The sequence below is a fragment of the Podarcis melisellensis genome, assembly GCF_964234715.1.
Source record: "Podarcis melisellensis genome assembly, chromosome: 1".
Classification (NCBI taxonomy): domain Eukaryota; kingdom Metazoa; phylum Chordata; class Lepidosauria; order Squamata; family Lacertidae; genus Podarcis; species Podarcis melisellensis.
The window spans coordinates 3,638,968-3,651,712 of NC_138528.1; positions in this window are offsets into that span (position 1 = coordinate 3,638,968).

Consider the following 12,745-nt stretch of genomic DNA (forward strand, 5'->3'; position numbering starts at 1 on the left):
TTTAGGGCCCCACTCTCATGGGGGCCCCCCAAAAAATTAAAGGAAAAAACCACTGGATGTACATTTCCAAAATATAAGATAAAAAGCAAATAAAACAAAAGCTACATGCAGCAACAGTGTTTTGTGTTGTGTAGGCTCCTGTGATGTAAGTCATGGGCCCCGCCTGCTATATAAAGGGCCCCATTACCTTAGCTTAGGGCCACATCAAACCAGATCCGGCCCTGCCCATATCCTTATTGATGCTTCTGTCAGGGTGTTCCCGAAGAATAGGAAGATGTGTCTCAGACATGGTGAAATGGAGGGCAAATAGAAAAGACCTAGAATGCTATGGTTTAAAAGTAATAAAACTATCAATGGAACTAAAACAATGTAAAATGTATCCATTAAAATGCAGACAGAAAGCAAACAATGTAGCCCAGTTTTCCAAGTCCTTTCCGTGAAAGCATTCAGTTCCCCAGAGCCTGCCAAAATACAACAGTCTTCACCTGTTGGCGGAAGTTCCCTGAACTTAGCCATTTTGTATCCTTCTTATATTATTGCAGGGTTCTTTTTCCTCTCCCTTTTGAAATCGTTTTATTTGGCTTTCCAGAATAAGTAAGTGCATAAGCAGAGGAAGTTATCGGTTGAATAAAGTGTGCTGATGCAATCGCATTACGCTGTTACACTTCCCTCACTCAGCAAACAAACACACACAGATATAATAATAATAATAAACAAAAGCGAACAGCAGAGAACCTGCACGACCAACGCTGACACCAAAACCTACATACATTAAGCAAAATGGAAACCTTGCCACCCCACCCCACCCCCACCCATCTTCCCCCCCTCCACCCCTTTTTCTTCTCCCCCTTAATGTCTCAACAAACGCAATGGATTTGTAAAAATGTTACATGGAAAAAATACGAGAGACATTACACTTATTTCTGTAAAACAAGAACATCTTTAATAAATAATAATAATAATAATAATAATAGGTAAAGGGACCCCTGACCATTAGGTCCAGTCGTGACCGACTCTGGGGTTGCGGCGCTCATCTCGCTTTATTGGCCAAGGGAGCCGGCGTACAGCTTCCCGATCATGTGGCCAGCATGACTAAGCCGCTTCTGGCGAACCAGAGCAGCGCACGGAAACGCCATTTACCTTCCTACTGGAGTGGTACCTATTTATCTGCTTGCACTTTGACATGCTTTCAAACCGCTAGGTTGGCAGGAGCAGGGACCGAGCAACGGGAGCTCACCCCGTCACGGGGATTCAAACCGCCGACCTTCTGTTTGGCAAGTCCTAGGCTCTGTGGTTTAACCCACAGCGCCACCTGTGTCTCTGATAATAATAATAATAATAATAATAATAATAATAATAATAATAATAATAATAATAATTTATTATTTATACCTCACCCATCTGGCTGGGTTTCCCCAGCCACTTTGGGCAGCTTCCAACAGAATATTAAAATACAACAATCTATTAAACATTAAAAGCTTCCCTAAACAGGGCTGCCTTCAGATGTCTTCTAAAAGTCTGGTAGTTGTTTTCCTCTTTGACATCTGGTGGGAGGGTGTTCCACAGGGTGGGCACCACTACCGAGAAGGCCCTACCGAGAAGGCACAGAAACACCACAACAAATTGAAATAAAGCTAAATCACCCTGTCTGACCCCAACCAACAAACAGACCCTTGGGTTCAAAGTTTCATAAGAATGTCCAGCTGCTCCTCAGCAGATAACTGTGGCAAGGAAATAATAATTTACATGCAAATCATAAAATATATAGATATAAATTAAATCTCTCCCCCCCCAAAAAAACCAAGCCCTCATTTAATGTGAAGAAGGAGAAAAACCATGAGTTCTATTATGAGCAGAGGTGGAAAAAAATCATACCACTGTCCCCCAATCATTCTTTGGCTGTCCCTAGCCTCAGCGCCTAGGGCTTGCCGATCGAAAGGTCGGCGGTTCGAATCCCCGCGGCGGGGTGCGCTCCCGTCTTTCGGTCCCAGCGCCTGCCAACCTAGCAGTTCGAAAGCACCCTCGGGTGCAAGTAGATAAATAGGGACCGCTTTCTAGCGGGAAGGTAAACGGCGTTTCCGTGTGCAGCTCTGGCTCGCCAGAGCAGCGATGTCATGCTGGCCACATGACCCGGAAGTGTCTTCGGACAGCGCTGGCCCCTGGCCTCTTGAGTGAGATGGGCGCACAACCCCAGAGTCTGGCAAGACTGGCCCGTACGGGCAGGGGTACCTTTACCTTTACCTTTAAAGTTTTAAGCAGAGGTTGGATGTTCATTTGTTAGGGATTCTTTAGGGGGTGGGCAGGCTAGATGACCCGGGGGGGGGGTCCAAGACATATCTATGACACATTTGAAGCTTTCCCACTAAACGTAACCCCCAGACTCCCAGCAATTCCTGGGTAAGACTGCTGACAGCACAGGTAATATAAAAAGGCTTTCTGCCGCTGGATGGAAATTGTAGTCTAAAACATCTGGAAGGCTCCTTGCTGAAGAACCTGATATAAATGAATTTAAAAATCCCTTAAAACGATCCTTTCCAAACCTTTCCTAGGCTATATCAGGTCCTACTTGAACATGTGATGTTTGCCAAACCTCTGGTGCTAGGAAGTTCAAAGTCAGCAACCTTTTTCAGCCATGGGCCAGTCCACCGTCCCTCAGACCATGTGGGGGCCGGACTATTTTTTTGGGGGGGGGGATGAACGAATTCCTATGCCCCACAATTAACCCAGAGGTACGTTTTAAATAAAATGGCACACTCTACTCCTGTAAAAACACCAGGCAAGCCCCACAAATAACCCAGAGATGCATTTTAAATAAAAGGACACATTCTACTCATGTAAAAACATGCTGATTCCCGGACCATCCACAGGCTGGATTGAGAAGGCGATTGGGCTGGATCCGGCCCCCGGGCCTTAGGTTGCCTACCCCTGTTCAAAGCCATTTGCCCCTCCTTCCTCCACCCACCTTCAAGGTATCTCCTGGGATTTACACTTTTCTCTACAAAAAGCCCCCCAATACAAGTGGAAGTCTGCTCACACAGTGTTGGGGTCTATCCTTCATCAATTGCAATCTTCAGCTCCAAACCATTGAGAGTGTGTTATATATTTTGGGCGGTTGTCTAGCTTTGCATTCTGTGTGCTGCTTTGTCATCTGTTTTATCCTTTAACAACAACAACAATACTGTTTTCTCCTTCAAATTACTACAACTGAAGGCATCCTTCATAGAATAAAATCACCGTTGTTAGATAAATGAAGAGGGTGTTATACAATGCCGCCCCCTGTGGGTGGCAATTGGAAGTGCTTGCTGGGAATCTCACCTGCTCAGTGCTGTTGTTGCAATGGAGTGTGCCTCTGGGGGTGAAGTTAAATTGCAAAAAGGGAGGGGGTGGCCGAATGTGCTTTGAATGTGAGGTATGTACATGGAGGTCCTCTGAGTGACTTCATGGAGGAGAAACTTTTTGATGGCTACAATACAAGATGGCTCTGCCCTGCCATAATAATAATAATAATAATAATAATAATAATAATAATAATAATAATAATAAAAGCAATGACAAACCTAGACAGCATCTTAAAAAGCAGAGACATCACCTTGCCGACAAAGGTCTGTATAGTTCAAGCTATGGTTTTCCCAGTAGTGATGTATGGAAGTGAGAGCTGGACCATCAAGAAGGCTGATCGCCGAAGAATGGATGCTTTTGAATTCTGGTGTTGGAGGAGACTCTTGAGAGTCCCATGGACTGCAAGAAGATCAAACCTCTCCATTCTGAAGGAAATCAGCCCTGAGTGCTCACTGGAAGGACAGACCTGAAGCTGAGGCTCCAATACTTTGGCCACCTCATGAGAAGAGAAGACTTCCTGGAAAAGGCCCTGATGTTGGAAAGATGGAGGGCACAAGGAGAAGGGGACGACAGAGGATGAGATGGTGGGACAGTGTTCTTGAATCTACCAGCATGAGTCTGACCAAACTGCGGGAGGCAGTGGAAGACAGGAGTGCCTGGTGTGCTCTGGTCCAGGGGGTCACGAAGAGTCGAACACGACTAAACAACAACAGTTATTTATACCCCACCCATCTGGCTGGGTTTCCCTAGCCACTCTGGGCGGCTTCCAACAGAATATTAAAATACAATAGTCTATTAAACATTAAAAGCTTCGCTAAACAGGGCTGCCTTCAGATGTCTTCTAAAAGTCTGGTAGTTGTTTTTCTCTTTGACATCTGGTGGGAGGGCGTTCCACAGGGTGGGTGCCACCACCGAGAAGGCCCTCTGCCTGGTTCCCCGTACAGCTGGAACCAGAGATGCTCCTGAATGCTGGGTCCTGCTTGCAGGTTGCTCTGGTCGGCCCCTGTGAGAACAGGATGCTGGACCAAATGGACCCCCTTTGGCCTGATCCAGCAGGCACCAATTATGTTCTTATGTTCTCTGGCTCACCTGCTTGTCTATTGTGCTACGCCAGTCATCTTGCTTCCAGCCAGAGTTGTCCTTAACTTATGATATAAAGCCCATTCCCCCCTCCATAATTTTTATTAATTTTTCTGTTTTACATTTTAGAATATTCATTTAAACAACCTTAAACTATCAGAGGCTTCCCTTCTTCTCTTTCCGTGGTTCATTTTGCATAACATAAATCCCTTCCTATTTTATATAAACTAAACCATTCAGTATTCCATTATTACATCCATCAAAACTTATTCACACTGTTGAATTTATCTTAATGCTGCCCATGTTTTCAAGTCTACACAATTTCCCCCCATATATTCAATAAACATTTTCCAATCTTCTTTAAACGTATGTTCTTCTTGTTCTCTTATTCTATATGTTAAGTCCACAAGCTGCGCATATTCCATCAGTTTAAGTTGCCGTTATTCTTTGGTTGGGACCTCGCTCGTTTTCCATTTTTGAGCTAACAAAACACGGGCAGCAGTAGTGGCATACATAAATAACCCTCTTTGACACCTGGGAATTTCCATCTGAATTATTCCCAACTCAAAAGACTCTGTGGGTTGTTGTTTTTTGGAAATGTACTTGTAATTTTTTTTAAATTCATTATGGATTATTTCCCAATACTCTTTTACCCTTTTACAAGTCCACCACATGTGAAAGAACTTCCTTCCACCTCTTTGCATCTTCAGTACTTATCTCTAACCACCACATTGTACCCACTGCCGTTGGCCTATCGCTCAACATCCAAAAAACCAAAGTGCTGCACCAACAAGTACAAAATAACCCCTCTGCAGCGCCACAAATCGAACTCAATGGTGTAACGTTGGAAAGTGTCAATCACTTCTCCTACCTGGGCAGTTATCTTTCCACAAGGGCCAACACTGATGCCGAAATCCAGCATCGCCTGAGCTCTGCGAGTGCAGCTTTCTCCCAATTGAAGTGCAGAGTGTTTGAGGACCAGGGCATTAGCAGGGAAACAAAAATGCTCGGTTACAAAGCTATTGTACTACCAACCTTACTGTATGCTTGTGAAACATGGACCACTTATAAACGCCATCTCCAACTCCTTGAAAGATTCCATCAACGGTGTCTCCAGAAAAATTTACACATCACTTGGGAAGACAGGTGAACTAATATCAGTGTACAGGAAGAAGCAAAGATCACCAGTGTGGAAGCAATGATTCTTCAACATCAACTTCATTGGACTGGTCATGTTGTGTGGATGCCTGATTATCGTCTTCCAAAGCAACTACTCTATTCCGAACTTAAAAATGGAAAGCGTAATGTTGGTGGTCAACAAAAGAGGTTTAAAGACTGTCTCAAGGCAAATCTTTAAAAATGTTGTATAAACACCAACAACTGGGAAACACTGGCCTGCGAGCGCTCCAGTTGGAGAACAGCCTTGACCAAAGGTGTCATGGGCTTTGAAGACGCTCGAACTCAGGACGCAAGGGAGAAACACACTAAGAGGAAGGCACGTTTGGCAAATCCACACCGGGATCAACTCCTGCCCGGAAACCAATGTCCCTGCTGTGGAAGGATGTGTGGATCCAGAATTGGCCTCCACAGTCACTTACGGACTCATTGTTAAAACCGTGTTCATGGAAGACACTCTTCGGCCTGATCTTTTATTTCCCTTCTCTTCCCTCCCCCTCCCCTTTTATGAAGATCACCCACTCTGAGACCCCACAGCTAATTCTCCCCTGACCCCCTCGCTGGCCCAAGTAGGACCAATTCAGCCAGCTAGCCCTGTGGATTATCTAATTGATTTTTGATTTTTATTGTTATTCATGTTTTTACACTGTATTTTATGCTGCTTTTATAAGTAAGTGTTTTAAATTTTTTGTTAGCCGCCCTGAGCCTGTTTTTTGAACCGGGAAGGGTGGGGTATAAATAAAAAATTATTATTATTATTATTATTATTATTATTATTATTATTATTCAGCTACGAGGGATCACCAAAGAAGAGAGAGCGCTTCCAATGTCAGCATCAGCAGCAGAGGTGTGTTTTTCCTCAACAAACCACGCTACCCCGGGAGGCAGCAGGTGCCTGGCATGCTTCGGCCCTAGAGGATGCTCATTAGCCCTGCTGCAAGTGGGCAGGCAGGGGGTGGAAAATGCACAGGTCAGGAGGCCCTTGGGGACCACCAAGATGTTTGGCGATGGAAAACAAACAGAGCACCAAAACAGAAAGTACAGAAAGAATGGAAAATCTATAAAGAGTATTTGGAAAAGCATTACAATAACAAATATCTCCTGGCAGATGTAGAACGATCCTTGTAAAACAACAAATATAATGTTTTTTGGTATCTGACGAAAACAAAGAAAGAAATACAATAACGTGGAACTGTGTGTGAAAAAATTGTAGAAATAATAATACAATGAGTCTAATCAGAAGCCAAATGTGTTTGTTTTGTCTTCTTTTTCCTTTTTTCCTTTTCCCCCTTCCCCTCACTCCCCCTTCCCCTTCTTTTTCCTCTTCTTTTTTCTTTTTGTGTGTGTCTCTTTTCTTAGGCTTTCTCTTTTTGATATGTTAAGAAAGAGAGAAAGAGATAAAAGCGTAATATGAAATTTCAGTAAGTTGGGGGGCCGCTAGGGGCGCATTGGAAGATGGCCGACAATAACATCTCTCCGGCTCACACGAGATAATTAAGAGGCTGATACGGGAGTATGCAGTCTCCCTTGTTGCCCCAAGGGAATGGGGAACACTGCCTTGCCTGCTGTGGCCATAAATCACCCCCGGATTCGAAAGAAGGGGGTGAGGGCACTAGGCACAAAGCCCTTGTGTGGGTCCGGCTCTCCCGGACGCTGTCTCTGATCACGCACTAGTTGCAGCAGCTCGAAATAAACAATTAGAGAGAGACGCAAATGCACATATTTCAAGTGAAGAACGGGAGTGAAGACTGCTAATTGAAGTGACCTTGGTGAAAGTAAAGTGACGGGTTGGATTTAACAGGAATATATCTGAAGAAGATACATCAAAGGTTCGGTATGTCGGAGCGGGACTGGGTGGGTGGGGGACTTTTTTTTCTTTTCTTCTATGTGATTAACCAATAACCCCTCCCCAAGAAAGAACCGTGGCATAACTGACCTAAGCAGGATGATTAAAAACTGTGTGGAAATGAATTACTAACCAAAAGTTTGGCTTATGGAGATCGAGAAAAGAACAAGGGCTCTTGGAATGACGGAGTAATAAAAAGGGAGTTGGCATCTTGGCAGGTTCTGTCGAAAGATTGATGATCGGGAGGAGGAAGCTATGGACTGGCAGAACCTCCTCAGAGGACTGAGAAAGGGAGTGACAGATCTGTGAAGATTAACAAGCAAAAACCCACACAGGATTACAATTTGTTTCAACCCGCTTGTGGAGACTATCAGAGGTCACAAAGAGAAAGGAAAAATATATGAAAATAACAAGAAGAGTTGTGGAAAATAACAAGAAAGGATTGGATAGAATTGTGAACACTATTTGGACAGATTTGTGGACATTAAAGCAGCAGCAGCAACAAGATGATTGGATCCCTTTCGGAACTTGAAATATGGGTACCCCCAACAACAAAATTAAAATTCGGCTTTGTAATTTGGAATTTATGTGATTTGATTTGATTTGATTGGTCTGTTAATAAAAATTATTTTTAAAAAAAGAAATTTCAGTAAGTTAAAAGTGATGCTGTGTAATTTTCTATTACTATTTGTATATTGTTAAAATAGGTTAATTTTTATGAATTGATGTAGCAACTACTGTGATTTTAAATAAATTAACGGGGGGGGAGGAAAACAAACAGAGCGGCACAGCCTCGGGGAAGCAGGGAGAAGCTTTTGAAACAGAGCATGGCAAACAGAGACCAAATGTGATGAAATATTTTGCCTCTTTTACTCTACCTCCACTGCCTTGCAGGAAAAGAAAAGGCTAAGGAGGAAACCCTACACAAATACGGAGCGGAGTCCCTCAGGTGGTTGGGTGGCAGCATCTTGTACGCCTCTTTCTGGCAACTGCTGCAGCCAAGCTGGTGCCTAATGTATTGTTTGCTTTGGACCACATCTGTCAGGAATGAGCCAGCTCCCAGCAAAGGTTTGCAGCCGGCTGCAAAAAGCATCCAGGAACATAGAGGCTGGGATTTCACTCAGGCAGAGGAGAGCCGACAGCTGCAGTCTTCACCTCCTCCTGACCTTGAACGGCAGAATGATAAGGCTGTAGCTGAGAGTGGGCTGGAACACAGCCAAAGCTTTTAGGAAGCGCACAAAAGTGTGAACAGTCTCAGAGACAGCCTCTCAGAACAAGAAGAGGGTGGAGCGGATCCACTAAGTCCGAGGAGTTGGCCAATGGGAGGGCTGCTAGACAGGAAGCAAAACAAGAGACGTAAGGGTCGTAAGTTCAATATCTTCTGTCGACACCGGAAGGAGTCTTCAGAAGGGTCATCTTGAGTGATAATGCTGGTGGCTGCGTTAGAGCTGTCTGGAGCTATCTGTTTGTTTTTGCAATAAATCCTCCTTTTTCATTACCTACACTTACTGTGTTATCAAGCTGGGGACCTGAACTCCTGGCAACATCAGTATTGACATCTGGGCAGCCCAGGACCTCCAGACACACTGCCCAGACTTTGGTGCTGCTACTGCAGCTGTCTGACACCAAAGTGTTTTGGTGTTTTCTTATTCTTCTCAAGTATATTTTATACTTCGGCACAGCAGCTTGTAACATTCTGAACGCTGATTCCCTTTTTCTTGGGGGATCATTTGGAGGAACTTGAATTGACCTGTGGACTGAGCATGAATCAAACAAGTTTGTTTTTATATAAGAGGCAAGGTGCAACCTGGAATTATTTTTTCTAATTTATCATAAAAAGATACAGTACCACAGCAGCTTACAACAATATAAAACCATAAAACCATAATAATACTAATACTAATACTAATAATAATAATTTTATTTGTATCCCACTCTCCCTGGCCAAAGCCAGGCTCAGGGCAGCTAACATCATATAAACATAACACAAGCGATCAATCAATTAAGATACATCTCACAATTAATTCAAACAATTAAAATTAAAACTAAAACTAAAAGTGGCAATCTTCAAGTTAAAATTAGAAGCATTTAATGCTTGCCAAGACCAACTGTTTCCACTGATATGTGGAAAGATGTCAAATCTCACAGGGCCCTGGTCTCTTGTGAGAGAGCATTCCACCAGGCCGGGGCCACCACCGAGGCCAGTCTGATCTCCCTGGGGCCTGGAATCTTCAGGGTGTTTTTATTTGCAGACCATAATGTCCTCCGTGGTACATACCAGGAGAGGCGGTCCAGTAGGTATGAGGGTCTTAGGTGGTATACAATAACAGAAAGTTAAAACAAAAAATATTCCTTCCAGTAGCACCTTAAAGACCAACCAAGTTAGTTCTTGGTATGAGCTTTCGTGTGCATGCACACTTCTTCAGAAAGTTAAAAACTAGTTAAAAACAGAAATAAATTAAAAACAAACATTGATAGAGCGTTGTGAGGGGGCTGTACTCTTAATTGCATGCATAGGCCTGGCAGAATAGAAAGGTTTTCAGCAGGTTTTAAAAAGCTGGCACAGAAGGCACTCACTGAATCTCTAGTGGCAGGGTGTTCCGATGACACTAAAGGCTCAATTTCTCATTGTTGTCAAACAAGCCTCACCAACTTGGAGAACAACCAAAGACACTCCTGCAGATTATCTCAGTGATCGAACTGGGATATAAGGATCCCTGCAGTATTCTGTTCAGAGCTTAGTAAAACCAATTGGTAAAGGGTAAAGGGACCCCTAACTATTAGGTCCAGTCGTGGCCGACTCTGGGGTTGCGGCGCTCATCTCGCTTTATTGGCCAAGGGAGCCGGCGTACAGCTTCCGGGTCATGTGGCCAGCATGACTAAGCTGCTTCTGGCGAACCAGAGCAGCGCACGGAAACACTGTTTACCTTCCCGCCGGAGCGGTACCTATTTATCTACTTGCACTTTGATGTGCTTTCGAACTGCTAGGTTGGCAGGAGCAGGGACCGAGCAACGGCAGCTCACCCCGCTGTGCGGATTTGAACCACTGACCTTCTGATCGGCAAGTGCTAGGCTCTGTGATTTAACCCACAGTGCCACCTGCGTCTCTCAGTAAAACCAATACAATAACCTAAAACCTGGCTTGGTAGCAGATGGGCAGCCAGACAGTGCAGCTGTTTTTAACAATGGTGTCACATGACCAGAAGCTCCCGTCAGCAATCTGGCCGCAGCATTCTGCACCAGCTGGTTCTTCTGAACAAGGAAGACCCAAGGGCAGCCCTACATAGAGGCCATTACGATAATCTAGCCTTGAGGTGACAAATGCATGGACGTCCGTGGTCAGGCTATCCCTGCCCAAGAATGGCCATAGTTGCTGAACCAGACGAAGCTGGTAAAAGGTAAAGTTAGTAAAGGTAAAGGGACCCCTGACCATTAGGTCCAGTCGTGACCGATTCTGGGGTTACGTGCTCATCTTGCTTTATAGGCCGAGGGAGCCGGCGTTTGTCCGCAGACAGCTTCTGGGTCTTGTGGCCAGCATGACTAAGCCGCTTCTGGTGAACCAGAGCAGCACATGGAAATGCTGTTTACCTTCCCGCCAGAGTGGTATCTATTTATCTACTTGCACTTTGACGTGCTTTCGAACTGCTAGGTTGGCAGGAGCAGGGACTGAGCAACAGGAGCTCACCCCATCGCAGGGATTCGAACCGCCGACCTTCTGATCGGCAAGTCCTAGGCTCTGTGGTTTAAGCCACAGCGCCACCCACGTCCCTAAAGGTAAAGTTAGCTCCTCTTAAAAAAGGAACTTTCCAAGCTCAGTTTAAAGGTGTGGTGATTCACTCCCAACTGCACAAACTTGAATTTCAGGTATGTGGCTGAATCCCTCCAGCAAAATAATGATAGTCTCTAGAGGCAGCCAAAGATGTCTTCGCCTCCTCTCTCCTTGAGGGTTTGCCTGGCATTTCTCATCCCAACAGGGCAATTTTTCTCTCCATGTGCACCTTCCATCCAAACTGATGTTGCATCAGGTTAAGTAGGAGTTACTGACAAAATAGAGGCAGTAGATCACCTCTTGCTGCAAAGACAGCTGTGAGAGACAGCATGTGCTGTCCGCAAGGACTTGCGGGGAAGATGTAACACCTTGATATTCTCCACCTATCAGGGCTCCAGAAAAATCACCCTTCTCGCCTTGGGCCTCCTCCTAGGCAAAATGCAATACTGTAACTCACATGTGGGCAGAATTCCCAGGCCTAAGGTGCTGATGGGGAATATTCCTATACCAGACTTGCTCTGTGTGGTTTCTGTTATGCAATCTTTTTTTAAAATAGTCTTTGCTAATTAGATGCCCTCCAATTGCTTTGGTTGGGTCTGTAGTCCCAAACATCTGGAACGCTGCTTTAAATGGTTTCCATTTACCACTCACCACGTAAAAGCTTCCACGGTGCTTCACAAGAACTAAAAAATAAATAAAGACAAACCCAGCAAGAGCACTGTCAAGGGCAGCCCCACAAACAGTGGCAGCAGAAGTCAGTTCAGACTTCGTGAAAGCTTCCATGCCTTTCAGGTGCTGCAGAGCTTTGGGCTGGTGTTTTTAATATTTTTTTTTCTTTTTATCGATGTCCTGCATCAGCCATTGATTTTATCCTCACCCACTTTGACCAAGCTGCAAACCTGCCAAAAATGGAAAAATTGAGGTGACCAGAAAAAAAGTTAATTTTTACAGTGTGTGGTGTGATTTTATTAAGGATACAAATGAAACAACCCATGGACGAGAAATACCGACAGCATATACTGCAAAATGGAGCACATAAGCAGACACGACTCATTGGCTCACTTCTATTATTCTATGTTTCCCAAGTTGATTCATTGTCGAATCTATTTAACTGATTTATTTCAATCATTATGTACTGTGAAATAATATTTATCCCCCGTTTTGTTAGTCTTGCCACGTTTTATGACTTATAGAAATGACATGGATTGTTTTGTGGCTGCTTTGTTACCGATTCTGCGGGAGGAAATAAAAATAAAAATGATTTTAGAAAACCTGCCAAACCACTTGTCGGATGATGGCGCGCAAATGCACAACAGCTCATGCAAAATCGCACGCCATCAGCGCGCAGAGACACTGGGGGCAGCCGCGCGGGCAGTCAAAAGAAGAGCCGCCAGCGGCCGGCGCAGTCTACCAGGCTGCTGCGACGTGGGAGCTCGGACCCGGTCCTGAGTGGGCAGGCGGGCAGGCGAGCGCCGCCCCAGCGAGAGGCGCGCTCCGCCCTTGCCTCGCCCCTTGCGAAGGGAGACGGGGAGAAG